We start from the raw sequence: 27,353 nt of genomic DNA on the forward strand, positions 1-27,353 counted from the left end.
CCCCTGCCTGATCACATCCTCTCCCTTTTTTTTTCTTTTTTCTTTTTTAAATCCTCTTCTTTCTTTTTTCAAACAACTTCTTATCAATTCCTTTTATAAAATTTTTTATAATTTCCATCTTTACAGTCATATACCATCCCTTCATCATATCAACCCTTATTTTTGTACATATATAAGTTTTTCTTTCTTTAAAATTTCCGGAGGCACTTTCTCCTAAAAGACCAAAATACACCCCAAACCTAGTGTGTGGCACTGATCTACATACCAGCCTGATCATATTTGATCACATTCTGTTTTTTTTTCTTGTTGTTGTTGTTGTTTTGTTTTGTTTGTTTTTGTTTTTATCTTTATCTTTTTTTTTTCTTTTTCTTTTTTCTCTCTTTCCCTTTCTTTTCCCACTGCTTCAGGTCTTTTCTGATTTGTTTAGAGTATATTTTCTGGGGACGTTGTTACTCTGCTAGCATTTTGATCTCTCATTAATCTATTCTCCTCTACACAAAATGACAAGACGGAAAAAATCACCTCAACAAAAAGAACAAGAGGTAGTACTGACTGCCAGGGACCTACTCAATACGGACATTAGTACGATGTCAGATCTAGAGTTCAGAATCATCACTTTAAAGATACTAGCTGGGCTTGAAAAAAATATGGAAGTTATTAGAGAAACCCTTTCTGGAGAAGTAAAGGAACTAAAATCCAACCAAGTAGAAATCAAAAAGCCTATTAATGAGGTGCAATCAAAAATGGGGGCGCTAACTGCTAGGATAAATGAGGCAGAAGAGAGAATCAGTAATATAGAAGATGAAATGATGGAAAATAAAGAAGCTGAGAAAAAGAGAGATAAACAACTACTGGATCACGAGGGCAGAATTCGAGAGATAAGTGATACCATAAGATGAAACAACATTAGAATAATTGGGATCCCAGAAGGAGAAGAAAGAGAGAGAGGGGCAGAAGGTATAATGGAGCAAATTATAGCAGAGAACTTCCCTAATTTGGGGAAGGAAACAGGCATGAAAATCCAGGAAGCACAGAGAACCCCTCTCAAAATCAATAAAAATAGGTCAACACCCCAACATCTAATAGTAAAACTTACGAGTCTCATAGACAAAGAGAAAATCCTGAAAGCAGCTCGAGGGGAAGAGATATGTAACCTACAAGGGTAGAAACATTACATTGGCAACAGACCTATCCACAGAGACCTGGCAGACCAGAAAGAACTGGCAGGATATATTCAGAGCACTAAATGAGAAAAATATGCAGCCAAGAATACTCTATCCAGCTAGGCTGTCATTGAAAATTGAAGGAGAGATAAAAAGCTTCCAGGACAAACAAAAACTAAAGGAATTTGCAAACACAAAACCAGCCCTACAGGAAATCTTGAAAGGGGTCCTCTAAGCAAAGAGAGAGCCTAAAAGCAACATAGACCAGAAAGGAACACAGACAATATATGGTAACAGTCACCTTACAGGCAATACCATGGCACTAAATTCCTATCTTTCAATAGTTACCCTGAATGTAAATGGGCTCAATGTGCCAATCAAAAAACACAGGCTATCAGATTGGATTAAAAAACAAGACCCATCGATATGCTGTCTGCAAGAGACTCATTTTAGAACCAAAGACACCCCCAGATTGAAAGTGAGGGGGTGGAAAACCATTTACCATGCTAATGGACACCAAAAGAAAGCTGGGGTGGCAATCCTTATAGCAGACAAATTAGATTTTAAACCAAAGACTGTAATAAGAGATGAGGAAGGACATTATATCCTACTTAAAGGATCTATCCAACAAGAAGATCTAACAATTGTAAATATCTATGCCCCTAACATGGGAGCAGCCAATTATATAAGGCAATTAATAACAAAAGCAAAGAAACACATCGACAACAATACAATAATAGTGGGGGACTTTAACACCCCCCTCACTGAAATGGACAGATCATCTAAGCAAAAGATCAACAAGGAAATAAAGGCTTTAAATGACACACTGGACCAAATGGACTTCACAGACATATTCAGAACATTCCACCCCAAAGCAACAGAATACACATTCTTCTCTAGTGCCCATGGAACATTCTCCAGAATAGATAACATCCCAGGTCATAAATCAGGTCTCAACCGGTACCAAAAGATTGGGATCATTCCCTGCCTATTTTCAGACCACAATGCTTTGAAACTAGAACTCAATCACAAGAGGAAAGTCGGAAAGAACTCAAATACATGGAGGCTAAGGAGCATCCTACTGAAGAATGAATGGGTCAACCAGGAAATTAAAGAATTAAAAAAATACATGGAAACCAATGAAAATGAAAACACAACTATTCAAAATCTTTGGGATGCAGCAAAGGCAGTCCTAAGAGGAAAGTATATAGCAATACAAGCCTTTCTCAAGAAACAAGAAAGGTCTCAAGTACACAACCTAACCCTACACCTACAGCAGTTGGAGAAAGAACAGCAGATAAAGCCTAAACCCAGCAGGAGAAGAGAAATAATAAAGATCAGAGCAGAAATCAATGAAATAGAAACTAAAAGAACAGTAGAACAGATCAACAAAACTAGGAGCTGGTTCTTTGAAAGAATTAACAAGATTGATAAACCCCTAGCCAGACTTATCAAAAAGAGAAGAGAAATGACCTAAATCAACAAAATCATGAATGAAAGAGGAGAGATCACAACCAACACCAAAGAAATACAAACAATTATAAGAACATATTATGAGCAACTCTATGCCAGCAAATTCAATAACCTGGAAGAAATGGAGGCATTCCTAGAGATGTATCAACTACCAAAACTGAACCAGGATGAAATAGAAAACCTGAACAGACCTATAACCACTAAGGAAAATGAAGCAGTCATCAAAAATCTCCCAAAAAACAAAAGCCCAGGGCCAGATGGCTTCCCAGGGGAATTCTACCAAACATTTCAAGAAGAATTCATACCTATTCTTCTGAAACTGTTCCAAAAAAATAGAAATGGAAGGAAAACTTCCAAACTCATTTTATGAGGCCAGCATTACCTTGATCCCAAAACCAGACAAAGACCCCATCAAAAAGGAGAATTACAGACCAATATCCCTGATGAACATGGATGCAAAAATTCTCACCAAAATACTAGCCAATAGGATCCAACAGTACATTAAAAGGATTATTCACCATGACCAAGTGGGATTTATCCCTGGGCTGCAAGGTTGGTTCAACATCTGCAAATCAATCATTGTGATACAATACATTAACAAAAGAAAGAACAAGAATCATATGATCCTCTCAATAGATGCAGAAAAAGCTTTTGACAAAGTACAGCATCCTTTCTTGATCAGAACTCTTCAGAGTGTAGGGATCGAGGGTACATACCTCAATATCATAAAAGCCATCTATGAAAAACCTACAGCGAATATCATTCTCAATGGGGAAAAACTGAGAGCTTTCCTCCTAAGGTCAGGAATGCGGCAGGGATGTCCACTATCACCACTGCTATTCAACACAGTATTGGAAGTCCTAGCCACAGCAATCAGACAACAAAACGAAATCAAAGGCATCCAAATTGGCAAAGAAGAAGTCAAACTCTCACTCTTTGCAGATGATATGATACTTTATGTGGAAAACCCCAAAGACTCCACCCCAAAACTGCTAGAACTCATACAGGAATTCAGTCAAGTGGCAGGATATAAAATCAATGCACAGAAGTCAGTGGCATTCCTATACACCAACAAGACAGAAGAAAGAGAAATTAAGGAGTCGATCCTTTACAATTGCACCCAAAACCATAAGATACCTAGGAATCAATCTAACCAAAGAGACAAAGGATCTGTACTCAGAAAACTATAAAATACTCATGAAAGAAATTGAGGAAGACACACAGAAATGGAAAAACGTTCCATGCTCATGGATTGGAAGAACAAATATTGTGAAGATGTCAATGCTACCTAGAGCAATCTACACATTCAATGCAATCCCCATCAAAATACCATCCACTTTTTTCAAAGAAATGGAACAAATCATCCTAAAATTTGTATGGAACCAGAAAAGACCCCACATAGCCAGAGGAATGTTGAAAAAGAAAAGCAAAGCTGGCGGCATCACAATTCGGACTTCCAGCTCTATTACAAAGCTGTCATCATCAAGACAGCATGGTACTGGCACAAAAACAGACACATAGATCAATGGAACACAATAGAGAGCCCAGAAATGGACCCTCAACTCTATGGTCAACTCATCTTTGACAAAGCAGGAAAGAATGTCCAATGGAACAAAGACAGTCTCTTCAACAAATGGTGTTGGGGAAATTGGATAGCCACATGCAGAAGAATGAAACTGGACCATTTCCTTACACCACACACAAAAATAGACTCCAAATGGTTGAAAGACCTCAATGTGAGACAGGAGTCCATCCAAATCCTAAAGGAGAACACAGGCAGCAACCTCTTCGACCTCAGCTGCAGCAACTTCTTCCTAGAAACATCGCCAAAGGCAAAGGAAGCAAGGGCAAAAATGAACTGTTGGGACTTCATCAAGATAAAAAGCTTTTGCAAAGCAAAGGAAACAGTCAACAAAACCAAAAGACAACCAACAGAATGGGAGAAGATATTTGCAAATGACATATCAGATAAAGGGCTAGTATCCAAAATCTATAAAGAACTCATCAAACTCAACACCCAAAGAACAAAGAATCCAATCAAGAAATGGGCAGAAGACATGAACAGACATTTTTCCAAAGAAGACATCCAAATGGGCAACAGACACATGAAAAAGTGCTCAATATCGCTCGGCATCAGGGAAATCCAAATCAAAACCTCAATGAGATACCACCTCACACCCGTCATAATGGCTAAAATTAACAAGTCAGGAAACGACAGATGTTGGCGGGGATGCGGAGAAAGGGGAACCCTCCTACACTGTTGGTGGGAATGCAAGCTGGTGCAGCCACTCTGGAAAACTCTATGGAGGTTCCTCAAAAAGTTGAAAATAGAGCTACCATATGATCCAGCAATTGCACTACTGGGTATTTACCCCAAAGATACAAAAGTAGGGATCCGAAGGGCTATGTGCACCCCGATGTTTAGAGCAGCAATGTCCACAATAGCCAAACTGTGGAAAGAGCCAAGATGTCCATTGACAGATGACTGGATAAAGAAGATGTCGTATATATATACAATGGAATATTATGCAGCCATCAAAAGGAATGAGATCTTGCCATTTGCAACGACGTGGATGGAACTGGAGGGTATTATGTTGAGCGAAATAAGTCAAACAGAGAAAGACATGTATCATATGATCTCACTGATATGAGGAATTCTTAATTGCAGGAAACAAACTGAGGGTTGCTGGAGTGGGGGGTGGGGTGGGAGGGATGGGGTGACTGGGTGATAGACACTGGGGAGGATATGTGCTCTGGTAAGCACTGTGAATTGTGCAAGACTGTTGAATCTCAGATCTGTACCTCTGAAACAAATAATGCAATATATGTTAAGAAAAAAAAAGAACAAGAAGAAGAAGTTAGCGGGAGCGGAAGAATGAAGCGGGGGAAATCGGAGGGGTAGACGAACCATGAGAGACGATGGACTCTGAAAAACAAACAGGGTTCTAGAGGGGAGGGGGGTGGGAGGATGGGTTAGCCTGGTGGTGGGTATTGAGGAGGGCCAATTCTGCATGGAGCACTGGGTGTTATGCACAAACAATGAATCATGGAACACTTCATCTAAAACTAATGATGTAATGTATGGGGATTAACATAAGAATTAAAAAAAAAAGAAAAAAAAACAATAAATTCAAATAAATTTTTCCTTGGAGAAAAAAAATAATAATAATAGCAGCAAATATAACAACAACAAAAAAAAGTGAATGACTTAGCACATTATATTCCTTCCTAAAAATCTAAATATGAGCACCTTCACTGAAATCTAAACTAGAATCAGTTTATATTTTTCATTTTCACCACTGACTCTGTCCTAAACTTTGCACCCTAATCAGGAAAAGGCCTGTCGGGCATTTTGATAATTTCATACAAAAGACCACTGGACCCCAAGTGAAGCATTAGGTCAATTGTGACATGTTCTTTGGCATTTTAAAAATTATGCAAATAGCCATCTGTTCAGATACCATTCTGGACTTTTTCAATGTGTACAGTTTAGGATAAAGGGGAAACCAGAAGAGGCGCATGTCACTTGGGACCCATAAAAATCCGAGTGATACCTGATTCATTTCAAGTTATGAAGGGTCTCAACTTTAATGGGGCTTTTTTTGTCTTTGGTCAGAATTCTAAATCTTTTTAATTGCAGTTTAAACACCTGTAGTCAAACCTTAAATGTCTTTCTCATTTAAATTCCAAACATTAAAATTCCAAACACCTTGATTATGTAAATAGGGAGAGTAAGGGGCAGCTCTTCTTTAAGTTTTGTTTTTCCCACTGCCTCCCCCTCCTCCCAATTATGGCTGTTCTTTCTGTCCCTGGAATGGTGGCTAAGTTTCCTGGATGACCCCAGAAGTTCACTTTTGGAATTGAATAGGAAGGCCAACTCCTGGCATTGTGTTTTCAAGAGAACAACAGCAACAACAAAGCAAAAATAACCACATTTGTTCAGCACACCTGTTATTTGCTGGTCACCATACTGTGTCCTTGATGCAAATTTCTTATATATGTTCAATCTTCACAACTGTATTGTTTTGTATGATTATGCCCATTTCTCAGTTCAGGAAACTGAGGCTAACGCCCATGAGCCACTTGTCCTAGGTTATATAGCTAGCAAGTGGTGAGGCCAGAATTCAGAATAGATGGATCTTAGTCTGCCCAATCTCTTCACCACATTGTTGCCCTCCACACACCTGCCTCATGGTTCTCTGCCAGGAGACATTGTTGGAAATTTTCTGAAGAATTGATATAGCAAAGAAGATTGTGATTCAATGGCCAGACAGAGACATGGAGAAGTATGCTGTGATCCAAAGGGAAGATAATATACACAATGAATAATGTTTGTAATCACCATTTTTTTTTTTAAATGCTCTAGCATGCACACCAGGTTGAGGTAAGATGAAGACTCCATCAGGGAGCTCCATCTATCGAAGACTTTAAGGACCTTAACTTTCAATTTGAGACCACCTTCAGTGTTTCCACTCTGCTCCAGCTTCCTGTGAGGCCCACCTCCAACCCTCCTCCTACATGGAATGATCTTGAACATGGTTTAATGGTACAGCTCTGCTCTTGGATGTTTCTGGTCCTTTTCCTGTTACCCAAATTGTTTCACCTAGACTCAAATATTGAAGTATCCCCCTTGACCCCCTGCTAACCAGTCACTCATACCTGAGTATTCTTCACCCTGAGCTGTCTACTCCTTTCACCCAGACATAACAGTTATGCAGCAATGGTCTAAATCCTTCTTTGCCAGACTGAGGGAGCATGTACTGGAAAGAATCTGTAGCAGATCAGTTGTATGAGGTCAATCAGGATATTTAAGCTCTTTGGCTCTCAGTTTCTATATCTGTGAAATGGGGAGAATAAAAGCTACTGTCTAGAAGTGTGTAAGGTTATGACAGTAATATATACAAGAAGGTTTGTGACACAAAGCCAAGTATGAATCATATTTATTCAACAAATACCAAGAGTGCTAGATGCTCTTTCTTCTAGATGCTTAGGATACACTGGTGAACATAAAGTCCTGGAGCTCTATTCTAGAATGTTGAGTCAGATAATAAACACCAGACAAATTAGTAAAGTCTACACTATGTTATAGAGTGATCCGTGCTATGGATAAAAACAAAGCGAAGGTGAAGCATAAACAAGAGAATGAGGAGAGCAGGGAAGGGTGAGGGAGGAGATGTAGTTGGAATATTAAAGAAGATGATGGTTGAGAGAGTAAGAATTTTAGCCAAGCAGATATATGGAAGAAGAGATTTGCGGCCAGAAGAAACAGCCACTGCCAATGGGCCATTCAGGGAATAACGAAGAGAGCTGTGGTGTTGGAGCTGAATCACGGAGAGGGAGAGTAAGGGGAGACGAGGTCAGAGAGATGAGAAAGGTAAGATATGCAGACCAGGGGGCTATTGTAAGGACTTCTACCTTTGTTCTGAGTGACAGAATGGAAAGTTGGCTAACTTCCTTTGGGAGGCTGGTATGATAGTGGATCCTTCAGAGCTTTTCCCTATTCTTATGCATCCTCTGTATAATGAGTTTGGAGCTAGATGCTCATGGGTAGGACCATACCCTACTCATCTTTGCAATGCCAAAGCCTAATGTAGTGCCTGGGATATAGACCATACTCAAGAAACATCTCTTGAACCAGCTATTATTTTAGCTGCTTATCCTGGAACAGTTTAAGGTAACATAATGCTTTTACATGGTTAAAATGTACATGTCTCCTGAAGACACTAGGAGAGATGGTTTATGATAGGCCTTCTTCAATTTCTCTCAAGTCAGAGCCATAAGTGGTTGTGTGCTCCTGCTGGGTAATTACGAACCATATCTCACACCATTTAATAAAGGAGTATGGACTTGGAACTTAGAAAACCTAGGTATGACTACCAGAAATACCACTTCATAGTTATGTGGTCTTAAATAATGTAATCTCTCAAAACCTTTTATGTCACCCTAAATTATATCCAAATCATGGGATCAATGAGAATCTAAAAATATAATGTGCAGGAAAACATTGCAATATACAACAGCTAAATGTTATTATAGTAATTCAGGCACTAGCTGACAAATATTTGGCATAAAAATTTGAAATTTTCTCTGAAAATGGTATACATGCTCCTGGGCAGAAGAACCAGAGATTGTGTTGTGTTTGCTGCTCTGGATCCACAGTGAGGAGAAGAGTCATGTCACCAAAGGAATGAACACTTCTATTGCTCTAATAGCTTGCCATACTGTTGAATTTTCCCCACTTTTCTATAACAACTGTACTTGCGTTAGAATGTCCTTAAAATAGCATTTTGCCCAATTAAGAGGCCATTAACGATGCAGAAGAGTTTGTGCCAGATCAATAACACCAGTTCAAGCCATGTGATCTATAGGAAAACTCAGCTCTCCACTTACATTCTCTAGATTGATTGGATGCCTCTCTGGGCAACTACAGCAGACCCAGGGGTAGAGGCTCTGCTATCCCTCTGGGTTTGCTGAGCTCATTCCCAACTGGCATGTTGGGAGCAATCTAGAAACACCTCAGTGGCATTTTTAGTAAGGCAGCTGCCCAACTGATCCTTCCAACTTCAACCAAATTCTTTCCCAAACTGAGTGTGTTTATAGATACACAGCCTTGAGCATTTCCCCACAGAAGATTATATAAACCTACAAAGAAAATAGAAGGATGCATCCATTTCCCATGACTGGGTGGGATAACATATTCAGTTTTAATTGACTCTGGAGAATCCAAGTCAATTAGACTAGGGGTATAATAGGAATGAGAAGCTGTATTATTTTACTGGCTTGATTATTTTGTAAAAATAGAAAGAAACAAATGTAAAATTTGAATAGTCCCACAGCATTGAGATATGCCATCTATACTAGGCTGTTTTGAGCAATTAAGAGTAGGTTTCTTTAAGTTATTTTTAAATGAGCTGAAAAGAGGATGTACTTGTCCAATAATCTGAGTCTTCTATTGTCCTGTAAAACATTAAGTCATCTCTGGTCACGTAAGCAAAGCACTTCTGTGTGGGTTAAATATATTTATGGAAGTAGAATCAATTTTTTTGGAAGAATGAATTTAAAAATAAGAATTCTGAGAAAACCAAGAAGGATCAATTGGATATTCATTAAGCACCTCCTGTGTTCCACACATTGAGCTAGGTTCAGAGGATTGAGGGATAAATAGATTCCCTAAAGGCATTCTCGACAAGCACTAGAGCTATACAGACATCAAGGAAAAATAATTCATTTGCTATGTAAAAATTATTTTGCAAGTGGTTAATTTTATAAAAAAGAGAGAAGTGAGTTCATGGAAGTTTCTATGGAGGCAGTGAAGTGGGTCCTGCAAGATTAATAGACTTGCAGCAGATAGAGGTGAAGGAGATAGCTTCTTGGTCTAGGCAAGAACACCAGCATATAGCTTGGAAAGTACGCAGAACATATGGGGTTGAAAATAGCCCTGTCAAGCTAGCTCATAAAGAACATAGTGAGAGAAAAAGCTAAGAGAATGACTGGACACATGCAAAGAGGGGAGGCTGGATGTGCTGATCGAAGCTGGATTGTAAGCAGAATTGTTTTCTGTAGATTTTGAACTTTGTGCTATGAGAAATGAAAAACTATTATTAAAGATGATAAAAACAAATTGGGCATATTCAAACTGGGAGGTTTTTTTTAATTAGCAGGTTAAATATCAGTAAAGGTAGAAATCCATCTCCTGAAGTATTATCTACCATCTGTATCAAACTGGTAATATTTTGCCTAGACCCTGCAATAATCACTGCTTTTTCATACTTCATCATCCTTTTATCCAATCAATATTTACTAAATTCCCTGCATTGTGCTGGATTTATGGGACACAGTGGAGGCCAAGACAAATATATTCCTGGTCCTTATAGAGTTTGTAAGATCGGGGAGATAAACATTAAACATATAAAAGAGATGATTACAGATTGTGATAAGTACTATTACAATAACATGCTAAATCACCCCAAAGCTCACTGGTACTGAGTTTCATATTGAGCTCATCACCAAAAGTCTGTGCTTTTTTTTTTTTCCCTAAATAGAAGAACTATGTTCTCCTTTTTAAAAAAAAAAAAAAAAAAAAAGATTTTATTTATTTATTTATTTGAGAGAGAGAGAACAGCATGAGAGGGGAGAGGGCCAGAGGGAGAAGCAGGCTCCCCGCTGAGCTGGGAGCCCGACGTGGGACTCGATCCCAGGACTCCAGGATCATGACCTGAGCCAAAGGCAGTTGCTTAACCAACTGAGCCACCCAGGCGCCCCTCTATGTTCTCCTTTTAAGCTATGTTATTTACCAGTGAATTTGGGGTTGGGTAACCTCAACATAAACCATTGTAATTTCTGTGAGATTTTTTTGCTATATCAAACATTTATAAATTACTAGAAATTATTATATTTTGCTGGAGAAGAGAAGTAGTCAAGCTCTTCTCAGCTGGAGTCTTTGAAATGTATGGGCTTGCCAGTAGAAAGGACAGATGGCTGACCTAATGTTAGTAATTACAGAGAGGAAAAAGTCCACTGTTGACCTAAAAATGCAACAAAATCTATTTCTTTATAACTTTCCAGTGACTGTTTAGCTCAAGTCCTAATTATTACTCTGAGAAAAGAATAGCTTCACATTCGAAGATTTCCCAAAGAACGTAAGAACACCAGGCCATATCTCTGTATGTGACTGCTAGCCCATTTACTTAACAGCTCACTTACTCAATCTTATTTGGTCTGTGACACATTTGAGCATTTAATTAAATGCTCACCCTGTCATCCTATGGGAATGAAGGTGAAGGCTAGCCTCAGCAGAAAAGTCACTCAACCATCACATATAAAGAGATTCTTATGGGATTATTTTTCTCTCTAAAAACTTAAAGTTCAATCTAGCCACTTTTCAATGTAGAACCAGCACCCCTTCACATTTTGATAATGCTGTGTTCTTTTGATAGATTTGCTGTAAAAAGTTACCACAAACTGGGTGACTTAAATAACAGAAATGTATGGTCTCATATTTCCGGAGGCTAGGAGTCCAAGTTTCAAGATGTCAGCAGGGCTGGTTCCTTCTAAGAGCAGCAAAGGAGCTGTTCCATGCTTCTGCCCACCTTCTGATGGGTTGCTGGCAATATTTGGCATCCCTTGGCTTGTAGATGCATCACCCACCCAGATCCCTGCCTTTATCTTCCCATGGTGTTCTCCCTGTGTGCTGTCTTTAAATTACCCATTTTCAGGGCACCTGGGTGGCTCAGTTAAGCGTCTGCCTTTAGCTCAGGTCATGATCCAGGGGGTCCTGGGATGGCTCCTTGCTCAGCGGGGAGTCTGCTTCTTCCTCTGCCTCTGCCCCTCCCCCTGCTTGGACACTTGTGCTTGCTCTCTCTCTCTCTCTCTCTCTCTCTCTCTCTCTCATGTGCACAAATAAAATCTTTATAAAAATAAATAAATAAATTACCCATTTTATAAGAATGCCAGTTATACTGGATTAGACCTCACCCTAATAACCTCATTTGAAATTGATTATCTCTGTAAAGACTGTATCTCCAAATAAAGTCAGGCTCCAGAGTAGGACTTCAAAGACAAATTTTGGATAGACGCAATCCAGCCCATAACCAACACCCTATGAGCTGAAGAACAATTTTTTTTCTTCAGCAACAAAACTGATGCAAAAAACATCAAATTGCTTTAACACAATTTTTTTTCTCTTTTGGATTTTGTGTGTGTGTGTCTGTGTGTGTAGTTCATGTTCATTTTTCACATGAACTATACTTGAGCTTTGGGAAAGTTTTAATTGTGAGAATTAAGGATGGGATATAAGGTGTGTAGCATATAGTTTGGGGGTGGGGTGGGTGGCTACCCAGCTCAAAATAAATCCTCTTCTCTGAGACTGACCCCAAGCCTGGTTCAACCCATGTGACCTGACCCCCCTGACTAAACAGTTTAATTCAAAGATAGGCACCTAACCCAAAATGATCTGAGGGGATTTTGACATTTGGAATGGCAAAATTTGGAAACACAACAATTGAAACCGCTCGGTTGTCACAAGAAAAAGGCCCCAAACTTCTGCTGATAATGTGTCCAGGCTGCCTTCATTCCTTCCTCTTCTGAGCCTTAGTTTTTCATCTCTCCCTTCAATCCTGTAAGAACCACATTATGATCATGATAAAATATTTTTGATTGTGCCTGAGCTTCCCAGGGTTACTTTCTGGTGCCTGTGACCGAAAGAACCTTAACAAGTACAGGTGGCTCTGCAGTGATCTGTGTCCCAATTGTGCACTTCTGGTCCTTTGTCTCATCCCATCTCTTCTGGTTCATGATTACCGATGAGACTCCTGGCACCTGTCGATCCATGTCATTGGCCATAATGGGAACTCAGGGAAGGAGTAAGAGTTTGGGGTAGAAAAACAGCCCTCCTTCTGGAATAACAATAAAAAGCATGCATTTTACCTGTGTTGGGTCTATCCTGTGATCTTTGTACATCTAATTTTTAAAAATGATATGATGGCGTGCCAGATTCATTCTCTAGTTTAAAAATAATTCAAAGTAGTAGCCAACACCCTGAACAAGCCTGAAGGTCAAAGTCGTTAGCCCTTACTGAGAAAAAATTGCAAATATAGATCCCTGGAAGTTAATATTTGCAGTCCATGATTGCCATTCAGGGTGTCCTTCAGAGCTTCTGCTTCTACTGTTCACAGAAGCAAGAGCATTTGCTATTGCCTATGAGAAAGGACATATTCAATGTGGGCGGTAGCACAGCATCCTAGTCCCCTGTGTTCTACTCATTCACAGTCAAGTGCTCCTCAAGGCCCAAACATTGCACCCAAGACCTCTTTAGGCTTCTGTTATCATTTGTATAAATAAAGGTCAAAATGAGAACACGCTTGATTTTGTAGTGTTATATCAAGTGTCTCTAAAGGAGCTCCTAATCAGGTTATCTAGGGCTATTTCAGACATTCGCAAGTATATATGCAAGGCTCTTTGGATGATGAAATAAATAACAAAAGGAAAAGTTCGAGGTGCCTAAAGCTTGTCCGAGAAACATAGCTCAACATCAGAAGGAAGAGCCAACCCCTAGCCATGACGCCCTGTTCCACCAAACCTCATGACGGGAAAGAGTTGCATCACTGAAACTCCACAAAGAGTCTCTGAGAATGTATTCACGGCTTTACAAGAGAGTAACAGAGAGTTATGGCTCAGGGAAAATAGAGATGATATGGGAACATTAATGTCCTGCACAGATCAGTTTCCGCATGATATTTACATCAAACTTTTTTTACCTGCAGATCTTCTAAAGACTTCTTAGCTCAGGACAGCTTGGTCTGAGAAACTATCAAAACTTATCAGCAAGAGAAAAACAAAGGAGCTGGGTTGGTGTACAATCTAGGTGGATGAGTTCAATGAAATGGAGGATTGGCACCTGATGGTGTTGACTCACAATCCTATCAGAATATTCAGAAGGATGAGGTGAGCTTGAGCTTATTCTAATCCCGTGTTCTCCATGCACATGGAGCAGGACCCCAGTCAATACTGAGGGCTCCAAGTGACGGTCCCGTCTCTGAAAGTGGTGGGTGTTAAGCACTAGGCAGGTTATCATTGTCTCAGCGAAGTGTCCTTCACTCCACTAGAGGAACCCTCATGCAAATCAGGACACCAAGGCAGATGTTGAGGCCCAAAGCTGGACAAACTAATGGTAAGGAGGAAAGTAGAAAACCATGCTCCCAAGCATATTGGCTAATGTACCTCAGGGTACAAGGAATTTTTCCAGGCTCCAGCAGCTAGAACAGCTGATTTTGCTACTCTGCCCCCTATCTTCCTCAGATTTGGCTAAGGACCTAGGCAAGGTAGTTGAAATAGCCTTCAATATCTGAGCTGATTCATGCCAAGAGAGACAGGAACTAATTTACAGACACACTGTATTTACCTTGATGCCTTTTATCAATCTATTCACTTTCCACAGACACCTGCATGATGCCCGTTTTTCTCCATGTTCCTAAGATTATGTAACCCTCACCATCACTTATATAAAAGTTAGGTTTATTGTTACCTGATAAAAGCTGCTATTTTTTTCAGTACCTATTATATCCCAGGCACTGTGCTATGTATTTCACATGCAGTGCTGCCAATTTTCACAACAACAATGCGCATCAGTATCCTTATCCTCAGAAGAGGTAAGTTACTTGCTCAAGGTCATGACACAGGGCTGAGCTGTAAACCCTGATCTGTCTGACTCCCAGCATGTGTATCTTACACTATATTCTGCTGAGAAATGTTTGAAAAGGATGATTCACTTTGATGTAATTTTGCTTTGTGAAGTTTTTAATACAACCAATTAAACATTAGCTCTTTCCTTTGACTTGAGTTGAATGTGAATATTGCACATTCAACATTTTTAAAAAATACTTTTCATAGTGAAAAGCCATTTTAGCAGAATGAGCACTGATCAGAAATGAGATTTGAGATTACATGCCAATGAGTCATATGACCTTGGGAAGACCTTCACTTACCTGAGAAATTTTTCTTACTTGTAAAAAGGGAATAGAGGGGCACCTGGGTGGCTCAGTCAGTTGGGCATCTGCCTTCGGGTCAGATCATGATCTCAGGGCCCTGGGATCAAGCCCTGCATGGGGCTCCCTGCTCAGCGGAGAACCTGCTTCTCCCTCTCACTCTGCCCTTCCCCCTGCTTGTGCTCTCACTCTCTCATAAATAAATAAATAAATAAATAAATAAATAAATAAATAAATAAATAAATAAATAAATAAAATCTTTATAAAAAATAAATAAAAATAAAAAATAAAAAGCTAGTAGAGACAGAGGGGTGGTGGGGAGGGTTGAAGCCCAAAAATTAAATTCTAACAGTATCTTCCAACTCTCTCAGATCTAAAGGTCTGTCCAATTCTTTAGAGCACACATTCTTTATATAATGCTAGCTTTTGCAAAGGAGCCATAAGAATTATTCTTTCATTTTTCAAATTTATTTTTTAAAGAAAAATTGTCCAGCTCTCTGCATATGCCAACAAGTTAATCAACGTCTTTCACATGTATGCAACTTAAGAAAAAAGCAATTATAATACTTGAAGTTGACCACAGAGATCTATTTGAAGCCTTATTGACCAATGGAAAAAAAATAAATACACCTAACAAATAAAACAATTCTTGTCTTCAACTGGAAATGGATTTTCAAGATACTTCAATTTAAAGGATGGGTGTCTTAAGGGTTAGCCATGAAAATGTCATTAGATAATTTGAATGAGGAACATGGAGACTGGACTTAGTCATGTTCTTCACGAAAGCCTTGGCAGCAGCAACACTCGTAGAAGTTACTGCAGATAAAAGCATCCACAGACCTTCAAATGAAGAGGCCATGGAGTGTTTCAGGCAGACAGCTGTTAACAAAATCACTTCTCTCACTGCCTTTGTGGCTTAAGTGAAGAACTACATAGAAGAGGGAGAGGAGATAAAGAAAGAGGAGGAGAGTATGGGAAGACCTGGACAGAAATACATAATGAACTGCTTCCACGAGGTAATTTTTCACCTGATGGTGGGGGCAGACAGAATAGTTCACCATGATTTTGCAGTCTGGTCTCAGATTTATCACTAGAATTAATTCCTACATTTCTGTGAAGAGCATTATACATTCCATTCCTACCATTTTAAATAATAAATTAATTTTAATGCATTTTTGCTCTAGCTTGAATGAGAAAGACGAAGAGCAATTGATAGGCTCTGAGCTTTTTTTTTTTTTTTTAAGATTTTATTTATTTATCCGACAGAGAGAGTGAGAGAGTACAAGCAGGGAGGAGTAGTAGAGGGGGAGAGAGAAGTAGGCTTCCTGCTAAGCAGGGAGCCTGACGCAGGGCTCCATCCCAGGACCCTGAGATCATGACCTGAGCCAAAGGCAGACACTTAACCATCTGAGCCACCCAGGCGCCCCGATAGGCTCTGAGCTTTTAGAGCACCTTTCAATAAGATTAAAAGCGTAAGGCATCCCAAGTTGGCTCTTCTAGAAACAGAAAGTAGCTAAGGGCTGGGGGTTGCAGAGTTGTTCTACTCTAAAGTGCTGGGTGGTCCAGTACAGTATTCACAGCCCAAGGCACACTCCTTGACCACACTGATCCTTGGACAGAGTCGCGGCCCTGTGTGCTTTCAGGCAACTTCCTTAAGATGCTTATTTAAGATGCCTTCAAACTGTATTTGACAGAACAAATGAAAAGAAAGAGGCTGCTTATAACTATCTCAGACCTGGAAGATACCCGTACCTCTAGTGAACCCCCCCAGGAATCTTATAGACTACCGGGGTTTCCCACAGTTCCATCCAGCTAGGAGGTAGGGCCAGGGAGGGAGACTGCCTTGCTCTTTATAAAGAGCTATGTTGCTATGTTGGGACTTGAGCAGAGAGAGAAATGAAACTTCAATTTTGTTTGTTCATTTGTTTTGTTTTGTCTTCATTTTTTTTTTTCTTTCTTCTGGCACCTCCTTCCTGTTTCTAAATCTTCTCCCAACTATAATGCTTTTGTGTTTATCTGTCTACACTGGACTAGACCCTTCTTCTCTAACGTTCCTGATCAGCTTCTAATGGGTGCATTTCCTGAAGGCAAAGTATAGAGCTAGGGTGACTTCCTCTTCCACCACAGGGAAAACACTATGATCTTTAAATTTTATTGAGATCTGAAAGACCAGACAACCGAAAAGACATGCTGACTCTTTTGTTTATTTTAGAGGGAGAGAGAGAGAGAGCAGGGGGAGGAACAGAGGGAGAAGAAGAGAGAGAACCTCAAGCAGACTCCCTGCTGAGCATGGAGCCCAATGCAAGGCTCAATAGCAGGGCTCAATCTCAGGACCCTGAGATCACAACCTGAGCTGAAATCAAGAGTCAGCTGCTTACCCCACTGAGCCAAGACATGCTGACTCTTAATCACCCTTAATGATAACTACCTCCTACACACTGGAAGCTTCTCTGAGAACACAATGCTATGCTTGATTTCTCAACAGCTGGTTCAAAATTGAGGTGTTCAAAAAAATATCTGTTGCAAACACTGTTAGCCGGCAAGCCCAACATCCACTCTCAAGCTCCTTCTTCCTTGCTCACCTGAAGTCCCCAGTCTTCCACGGGGCTCCGAGTGGCCATGGGAGTTCCAGGCAATGAGATGGGAGCAGAAGTCTGACAGAGGCTTCCAGAAAAGCTTGTGCTTCCTAATAAAGAAAACAAATGGATTTTGTGCTTTCTCCCTTATCTCCTTTCTTTCTGCTGTGGATGAAGATGTCAAGTCTGTAACTGCTTTAGCCATCTTCGAGGTAACAAGCATGAAGACAAAAGCCAATGCACTAAAGATGATGGAGTAAAAATAGAGACAGACCCTGAGTCCCTGACACATTACTGAACCAGCTGAACCAACTATTTACCTCCATATTTCTTGTTGATGAGAAAAACAGACTTCTGTTTCTAAAGCCACCATTTTTCTGGTTTTGTTTCTTGCAGTTGAAATCATTCCAAATGATCGAGAAACTGTGTTTTTGGTATCAGTAAACCACTTATGTGTGGTGATCATAATATCTTGTATTTTTAAAGCATTCTTCAATTTATGAAGTTATTTTGCCACATATGATCTCACTTAATCTGTGCAATAGGATAGTAAGGCAAGAATTGTTAGCCTGACTTTAAAGCTGAGCCAGTTTAAACTTAGAGGGTTTATGTAAATAACTTGTCTAAATTCACAGTAAGAGAATCTGGTCAAATTCAAGACTTGACCCCTTAGCCTCTGACCCCAACTCCCCGTTGAGTCTCATCTGCTCATATTGGACGGAAACTCTTGTCCTCATGTATTTATTATGTTCTTAACAATTCCTGAAGAACTTCTGTAGATAAGTCTTTAGATAGATAACAGGAATTGGATGAAAATGACTGAACTCATCGTCTGGAGTGAACTGAGCACTGTGATAAGCCCTGTGGTTTAATGGCGAATATTATAAAATATCCTATTCTGAGGATTTCAAAAGGCCACTAGGAAAGACAACCATTTAAATCGGTTATTTTAAATATGCTATAGAACTGGCCATATGGGATATATGTACACTGTAGTATAGGATTAGTAATTCTTACTTTTGGGGGAAGTGGGGATGAGGGGTAAGTGGAGGAGAGTGCCCAGGACACAAACCCAGGGTGTGTCACTAAGCAATTTTGTATGGTTGTGTATATTTTTGTGAAGTGGCAATTTATGGGGCGCCAGAGCTGCCCACATCTAGATCATAAAAATTCTTGTAGGGCCTGGGGTGTTATATTCATGTGTGTGTTACAATCAATAGAGTTCATATTATAGACATCATATTATATAAAGAATTATAGTTTTGAATACTTCTCTGGCATGAGACAGTAAACTAGAAACTAGAAACTAGAAATTAGTAAACTAGAGGAGATTCTCTGGCATCAGGCTGTAAAGTATTATCTGGAGGCAGTTGAGAAGTTTGCTGGGGCAATCTTACCAGAAAGATATAATGAGACCTAAGGCTCAGGTAATGTCTATAGACTGGATAAGAGGAAGCGGGTTGGAGAGATATTCAAATATTATTATCTATGGGCTATTATAGACAACTAGAGGTGATGGGAGGGAGGTTGGTGTGTGAGAAGGAAGAAAATAGGAATTCATGGAGGTTTCTGGCTTGGGCTTCTATGGAGGTGGTGGTACCATTCATGATATGCAATACTAAAGGAGTAGCAGAGAGGGGTAGACAGGCATAACAAAGGAAAGAAATTCCACATTGCATATGTTGAGTTGGGTAGCCCTTTAAAACATCCAGGTAGAGATATTCATAAAAGAATCAGAAGTAAAAATCCATGATTCATTAAAACAAATTCTGGACTAGAGAAATGAATTTCTGAAGTTATAGAAGTAAATGGAACCTCCCTGGGACACGCGTAGGGAGAGAAAAGCACAGAATAGAACTCTGGAGAACACAACATTAAAAAAGTAAGCAAAGGCATAAGATCAAGTAAAGGAAATGAAGTAAGAGAGATCAGATGGGTAAGAGAAAAGCAAGCAAACAAACCAAAGTTGTTTCCAGAAAGCCTTAGGATAGGTCTCAAGAAGTTAGGGAGTTAGCAATAATCTTAATAATAATAGATGACATTACCAAGCACTTACTATACGTGTAATATTACTTTTCATCTCTGCACTGTCAGTTGCTGTGAAGGGGTCAAGTGTTATAAGGGCTGGACATTTAGAGTTGGATTTCACCTTGACCAATCCTTAGTGACCTTTGACCTTCCAAAAAGGAATTTCAGTCAAGTAGTAAGAGTAGAAGCCAGATTGCAGTGGGCTGAGAGGTGGGTGGGAGATGAGGAAACAAGAGGGAGAGGAATCTATTCTTTTTAAGAATCTTGACTGGAAGAGGGAGAAAACATCCCAAGTTCCCAGCATCATTTTTGTAACACAATAAAGACTCCTGCGATGAGGAGAGCGTGAAAAGAGGGAACTACAAGAACAAAAGACAGATTAAGAAAATGCAGAAGGGTCCCTGAGGTAAGCAGGTTGAGATCACCACACCGGTGGAGGAAGAATTAGCCCTGAGTAGGAAGATGCACACAGGGTCACCTGAGAACACTGGGACGGCAACATGCGCCACTGTAGAATTTGATGACAAACATAAACATATAAATAACAAACTGGAATTAGTAGGCATCTAACTAGGAAGTTACAGACCGCCTCTCTAATAGTTGCTGACCATTGGTCATTGGCCTCCACTGACGCTGGTCTTCTGTGCTCAGTCTGAGGGAAGTTACTTTGTGCGGACCAGTTGCTTTCTGACTTCATGCTGATGTATTCACTGCGGAGAACTCCAACATTCTCTTTCTGCAAGTGCTTGAAGTTTTTAAGGAAGAAAGTCTTAAATTGGGTTCCCCTGGAAGCGGACTTTGAGATTTGAATGTCCACACCAGTAGTTTATTTTGGAGGTGATACCAGGAAGCACCAGGAGGGAGGTGAGGAAGTGAAATGAAGAAGACAAGGGAGTCAGCACAGGGTACCCGAATAAGCAGTCTCCCCCTGTGGGCAGCTCAGGTTCAGTTTCCCTGGGGAACTCCAGGAGATGGTGCCAAACAGGCCTCAGAGTGGATGCTCCCTCAGTGAGGGGAGGAGGAAGTCGGGGTATTTATCTACTGACAACTGTTAGTCATTGATGAGAGCCACACCCAAGGGGGTTAACTCTGCTCCCAGGGGTGTTAACTCCCCAGCACTTTCAGCCTGCCCAGCATGTGGTTGAAGCTTGCCATTATAGATAATAAAGCCCCAGGCAGGGGGTCATGGATGGCAGCAGAGAAGATGATTAGGGAATAGAAGCCAGACACTGGATAGCATCTACTACAAGCTCCTCTTCATGAAAGGAATTTCTCAATTGCTATCTGTGTTTATATTTTATAGGGCACATACCTGGGATGGGCTAGAAATGTGTCTCTCTTCAGTCTCTGTGCCCTGCAAGATCTGAGACTCTTTCTTGCACTGTGGACAGTAGACTCTTAGGATGGGTGTGGGGAAAGGACAGCTACCGCCCCTCTAGGTCTCAGCCATAAGGGAACAAATTCTAGGCAGAACATTACCAGAATGAGTTCCCATTCTTTAGTCACTGAATTTCATCACAAATTAAACATACACAGCTATGAAATCACAGTAGAAACATCAAAAGTGTAGCGGACTTATAATTAGAAAAATGTAGATTTGAATCCTGGGGCTGCTATTTACTGTGCAAACTTGGGCCAGCTGAGTGTTCAGTTTCCTCATCTGTAAACAAGGATTCTATTTCCTGTTCCATCTAATGCATCAGGTTGTGAAAATCCAATGAGATCATGAACATGAAAATAATTTAGGGGCACCTGGGTGGCTCAGTCAGTTAAGCGCCTGACTCTTAATTTCAGCTCAGGTGGTGATCTTAGGGTCGTGAGATCAAGCTCTGCATCAGGTTCCACACTCAGTGGGGAGTCTGCTTGAGATTCTCTCCCTTCTTCTCCCTCTGCCCTCCCCCGTACCTGCACACACTCTTTCTCTCTTAAAAAAAAGAATTTAAAACCACATCACATCACAAGTATTACTTACCACCATTATTGCAAGAGGTGGCTTCTCTTCCTCCCTTTCTTCATGAAACATAAGCCATGTCCTCATTTCCCTCCCACCTCCCCTCAAACTCTGTCTCTGCTCTCTCCATCCCTACTTGTGCATGTATGCAAATGTACACAAATTTTTTTTGTCCAAATCCTAAAACTTGAGAGTGAAGGGGTCCACTTTTCAGGATGAAACTAGTCAACAGGTATAAACTGGGACCCTTCTGCATTAACCTGACGTCATGCTCTCAGGATGAGACCCGCAGAAAAAAATGGGGGATGAGGAAGGAGGACACTCGGGCAGTGCCCTCTAGTTCTAAGAAGGAGAGAGAAAACTGAGGGAAGAACAGGAAAGAAGACACTGGACATCAAAAGAGAAACATGATCATTTTCACTGAGCTCAAAAGCAAGAGGTCACCTCCTCCAGCTTATCTGAGTGGAAGAAACCATGGAGTCAATCTAGCATGACCATATCTGAATTATGATTCCACCACTCAAGCCGTATTTCCTCTCTCATGTTTGTATACTGTCTTATTTTCCGCCACATATCCATTAGAGATGTGAATAAGCATAAATCAATCTGAGAATTAACTGTGGAAAGCTTACAGTGTGGCAGGTGCTATGCTAAAACCTGAAGACACAGGAATGAGTAAGACATAGAATCTACCTTCAAGGAATTATAACTGAGTAGGAGAGAGATAAACCAATTATAATACCCAATAAGTGCACCACTACAAGCAGGTACAAGAGGCAGAAATAATCATGAGGAGGAAATGATTAAATACACAGACAGTAAGTCAGAAAAGATGTCCTAAAAGAGATGAGTGCTGGCGTGGGGTTTGAAGGATGAATAGGACTTCCCCAGTCCTGAGATTAAACAGTGGAAGTATTCCAATCAGAATCATGGAAGGCATGGAAGCTATGAAACAACACAGCTGTGGGTAGAGGTAGAGAACAACCATGGATTCCATTATAAGTTGTTTAGACTCGATTCTGTAGGCAATAGGGAGCCATAGAAGTTTTAAGCAGGAGAGCAATGTGATTAGATATTTTTGGAATATCACTTTCACAACTATGTGGAGAATAGTTTGTATTGCTTTTTGGCAAGAGAGGTGGAAACTGGGGACAGGAACACGAGTTAAGATGTTATATTAAAAATCCCATCTCTGAGGTATATCTAACAGCCTTCCTTTGCGTGATGTGGTAAGGGTTGAGGAAGGGGTAGGAAGATGGAGGTAGGAAGTAACATTCAGGAAATGGCCCTAAGGTGGGTTGAACAAGCATACAAGCATTGCAGACTAGTGAGAATTCAGAATGCAGCTTACAGCTTAAGAAGACATTTTTTTTTTTTTTTTTTTTTTGCAGAGGGACAGGATTACAAGCAGACTTTGGGGTAACATGAAGCCTACACATAATGCTTATAAATACAGAAGACAGCCAAACAGTCTTCCTGATTCAGCTCAAATTAAATACACTTCCTTTTGAAAGGTTAGCGAGCTTGGCTTTTGCTGAAGTGTTTCTTCTCCACACTTCGTTTTAATATTGCGCTGACAAATTGCCTTCACTTTGAGGATTTATTTCCCTTCAGGTGGAGCTCACCAAACAGTAGTTGTAAAGTCATAAAACTTCAAGGTGGTGATTAGTGGTAATGGGTAGAGGGAGCAGGGGTGGGGGTGTGCAGGGAGAGGAGTGGGTGCCCTGCCGTTTCAGGAAGAGGAGGCATCCCCAGAGACGGCCCAAAACATCTGCAGCCAGGTTTTCAAGGTGTCATCAGCACCCCCTCTAATCGGCCTTCTGCGAGGCCACCAAGTGAAATTCCGCACTTGGGACAAGACTGGGCAATCACCCAGCCCAGCGGGCCCCTCTCAGAGCTTGTGCAAGGCTGATCCTCTGAGAACAAGGATTTGGTTAGAGCCTGCAAGGGGAAAGCTGCCTTCGAATTCAGCCCTGGGCTTCCAAGGATCTTGTCCTGACAGCCACGAGTCTCTTGTCACGGAGAAATGAACAAAGCCACGTCAACGCAGAGCAGGCAGCCCCTTGGGTAGTCAGACTCCTAGGAAAAAAATCGTCGGCCCTATTTTGGTCCCCACTCATGAACTCCCCTGGCAGCAACGTCTCCAAGGTATTTCGGGACACACAGCTGGCTCTGGCTTTTCCAATTTGCGGAGAAGAAAGCCTGCATAAAGATCAGGTTTTGCGAGGGCACAGAAGAAGGCCTGGTGAGGGACTTTAAATAAGCCTTCAGTGAATGTTAGCTGTTCTCCTGGGAGTGGTGGTGGTTCCTCCTTAGCTTGTGGGAGGCAGCCTAAGTGCAGTCTACTACCAACAGGGGGAAAAAAACTCTGGCAGGCAACCTTGAACTCACGGAGACCAGAGGTGGAGCAAAATGGTCCTTTGCTTTGCTCTTGCAATCATTTAGCAGTTCATACAATGGGTGCCCTGGAGCCTCTTGAATCACTGGTCTCTCATCCTTCCTCCTTAGTTAGCATCAGTCCTTTCTGTAAGAGTCCACGCGCCAGCCCAGAGAGAGGGAAAGAGACGGTCTTCAGACTTAATGCTCTGCATGGTGACCATATGCCCTTCTTCTGCTAAGGAGGGAATCCCATTCAAGACAGACAACGTCTTCTCTAGCCTGTGTTCTCTTTCTCTCTGAGCATTGTGTTAGTGCATTATTATTATACAAACACAGTCTCTGTTTCATCCTCTTCCTTGCCGAACACCTCCAATACTATAAAGAATAAAAAAGAGCTGGAAAGGATGAATGGAACATAAAAATGTGCCCTGCCGTATCCCTGGTGCTATCATGCTTGCTATCATTACTATTATCTCTGTTATTATGGAGCTGGAGATAAGAGTTCCCCACTCAGATCTAAACTCCTAATATCTTTAAAGGCCTGTGTCTTTCTGTAATAAATGTTTGTCTCCATTTTTTTCCCAGCGAATAATTCAAAAACTTGTTTATGATTGCAAAAGTTCAGTTATTATAGAAAATACCTTCATTTTCTCAATGAAAAGGAGAAAGAAAAATAAAAAACTATAAAAAGTGTACTGTAATCCAGCAGCCGCTATCAGAAAAATAGTGGCAAGGATTTTGACAAGGTGAGGAGAATTGGTTTACAACACAGTAAATCCAAGCATTAGGAGAGATTTAAAAAAAAGAGAGAAACCAGAGCACTGGAAAGCTGATGCCAAAGTTGGCTTAGAACCAGAAGTGATACCTACTCAAAACTGAGCCAAAGAGTAAATGACGGGGAGCTCCTTCTATCTCCCCTGCCCAGAGCCAGGATTGGATTTGGGGTGCAGGGTGTCCTGGGGTGCAGGGTAGGATTAAGGAGAAATAGTTACCCCAGTCAGAGGCTACAAGAAATGAGAGCTGATATTCCTGTCATCTGTAATGAAGAATTCCTATTCACATTTGATTTCAGGAAGAAATCTCTCAAAAACAATCAAGATTAAAACCATTTAAATTCTTTGTGTTTTATTTTACTGTACTGTATTTTTTAAAGCAGGCTCCACATCCAGCACAGGGGTAGAACTCATGACCCTGAGATCAAGGGTTGCATGCTCTACCCACTGAGCCACCCAGGCGCCCCCCAAAACCTTTTAAATTCTGAAAATGGCAATGGTGGTGGTACTTTCTAAACATTTCTTAGATGTAAGTTATTGTTTTATTCTCAATTAAACTTTGAAAACTGCTTTCCTGAATCTCAGTCTGTCCCCAGAGAAGGACAAATGTGAATTTCCAAGGCAGAAAAGGAACACTTGTAAAATTATTTATTTTCTGTTTTCAGATTACAGTATAACATGTGTACTCAACTAGACCTCACATAATAGCACAAACTTCCTCATTAGATTATTTGGACCTGTTACATTTTCTTCTTCACCTTTCAGAGAGGAGTCAGTTATTGATACCTTATTTATCTCTGCTCAGATCACAGTAAAGCTCATGGACATTTCTTTTCTCTCCTCCTTGCCTCACATCCAAGGTCAGAGAAAACAGATGGTGAGGGTATCTTACCGTTGCTTCTCTCCCTTGTTCTCTTCTCCACAGAGCAGCTGAGGGGGGCACTGGGTTGTTTAAAACAAGGGTTCTCAGTGGGGTGCCGTCCAAGAGACCATTGGCAATGCCTTGGAGCCATTTGGGCTGTCACGGTGGGGGATGGGGGTTCTACTGGCATCTGGTAGGTAGAAGCCTCAGATGCTGCTGAACATTCCCACTTCCCACGGGAATACTCCCCACAACGAAGAATTATCTGACCCAAAATGTCAGTACTGCTGCGCTTGGGACACTGCCATTTTTTTTTTTTTTTAAGATTTTATTTATTTATTTGACACAGAGAAAGAGAGCACACAAGCATGGGGAACAGCAGAGGGAGAGAGAGAAGCAGGCTTCCCGCTGAGCAGGGAGCCCCATGCGGGGCCCAATCCCAAGACCCTGGGATCATGACCTGAGCCGAAGGCAGACGCTTAACCGACTGAGCCACCCAGGTGCCCTGGGACACTGTGCTTTAAAACATTACTTAGATCATGTCACTCTTCTGCTAAAATCACTCCAATAGCTTTCCACAACCCTGAGAAAGAAATTCAACTCTTTTCCGAAAGTGCATGTTGATCAATAAATAAGCAAAACATAAACAAACAACAAGATTTGTTTGCCATCTTGTACGATCTTACTGGAAATAAATTTTAAATTGAACCAAAAGGGACTATGGGATAAACATCCCATGATTTAGGACAGAACGTTCACAACTAAAAGTTGCTGGATTTCATAGCCATGTTAGATATGGAGGAAGCGCATTTTAGGTGCTAACTAACATGATCAAAGGAGCAAAAGTGAGAAAATTAAAGACATGAAAGGAGTAGACAGGCCGGCTGGAATAGAGGTTTCAGAAGCAGGAGGGGGTCATAGGGAAGGGAATGAAAAGTCAGATGGATTTACTGTTGAGGGTTCTGAACGTCAGAATGAGATTTGTTTTGTTTTGTTTTTTTTGTTTTAGTTTTATGGCCATTTTTTATTATTATGTTAATCCCCATACATTACATCATTAGTTTTAGATGTAGTGTTCCATGATTCATTGTTTGTGCATAACACCCAGTGCTCCATGCAGAATGTGCCCTCTTTAATACCCATCACCAGGCTAACCCATCCTCCCACCCCCCTCCCCTCTAGAACCCTCAGTTTGTTTTTCAGAGTCCATCGTCTCTCATGGTTCGTCTCCCCCTCCAATTTCCTCCCCTTCATTCTTCCCCTTATGCTATCTTCTTCTTCTTCTTCTTTTTTTTTTTTTTTAAACATATAATGTATTATTTGTTTCAGAGGTACAATGATGTGAAGCCGTTGAAGACTTTCAGGCCAGTTAACAAGCTGAAATCTGTGTTTTAGGTAGATTTTTCTGGCAGCATAGTACACTATGGACTAGAGAAGAAAGAGTGGAGTCAGGAAATAGGACACTTACAAAAATAATCTGAGTGTGATGTAATTTGTACCTGAATAAGAGTGAAGATGGTGAGAATGGACAGGAAGGCAACAAAACCAGTTTGTGAGGGTTTTAAAATTCATCCAGGAGGGCGCCTGAGTGGCTCAGTTGGTTAAGCGACTGCCTTCAGCTCAGGTCATGATCCTGGAGTCCCTGGATCGGGTCCCACATCGGGCT

The 27,353-nt window shown here is 40.8% G+C and overlaps 1 long non-coding RNA gene across 2 annotated transcripts in view; it reads right to left on the reverse strand.

The window, feature by feature from the left end:
* LOC129046247 (uncharacterized) overlaps nt 1-27,353 on the reverse strand; it is an 89,521-nt gene that overhangs the window by 50,353 nt on the left and 11,815 nt on the right. Inside the window, exon 4 of one of the 2 annotated variants that reach the window (XR_008507180.2) lies at nt 17,701-17,804. This is a non-coding gene — a long non-coding RNA (uncharacterized LOC129046247). Of the gene's footprint in view, nt 1-17,700; nt 17,805-22,402; nt 24,428-27,353 lie in introns of those variants that run through there. The other variant, XR_010408470.1, reaches the window with a different exon arrangement.

This window comes from Mirounga angustirostris, unplaced genomic scaffold, assembly GCF_029215605.1.
Source record: "Mirounga angustirostris isolate CCGP_5_RB_7025 unplaced genomic scaffold, mMirAng1.0.hap1 SCAF_17, whole genome shotgun sequence".
NCBI lineage: Eukaryota > Metazoa > Chordata > Mammalia > Carnivora > Phocidae > Mirounga > Mirounga angustirostris.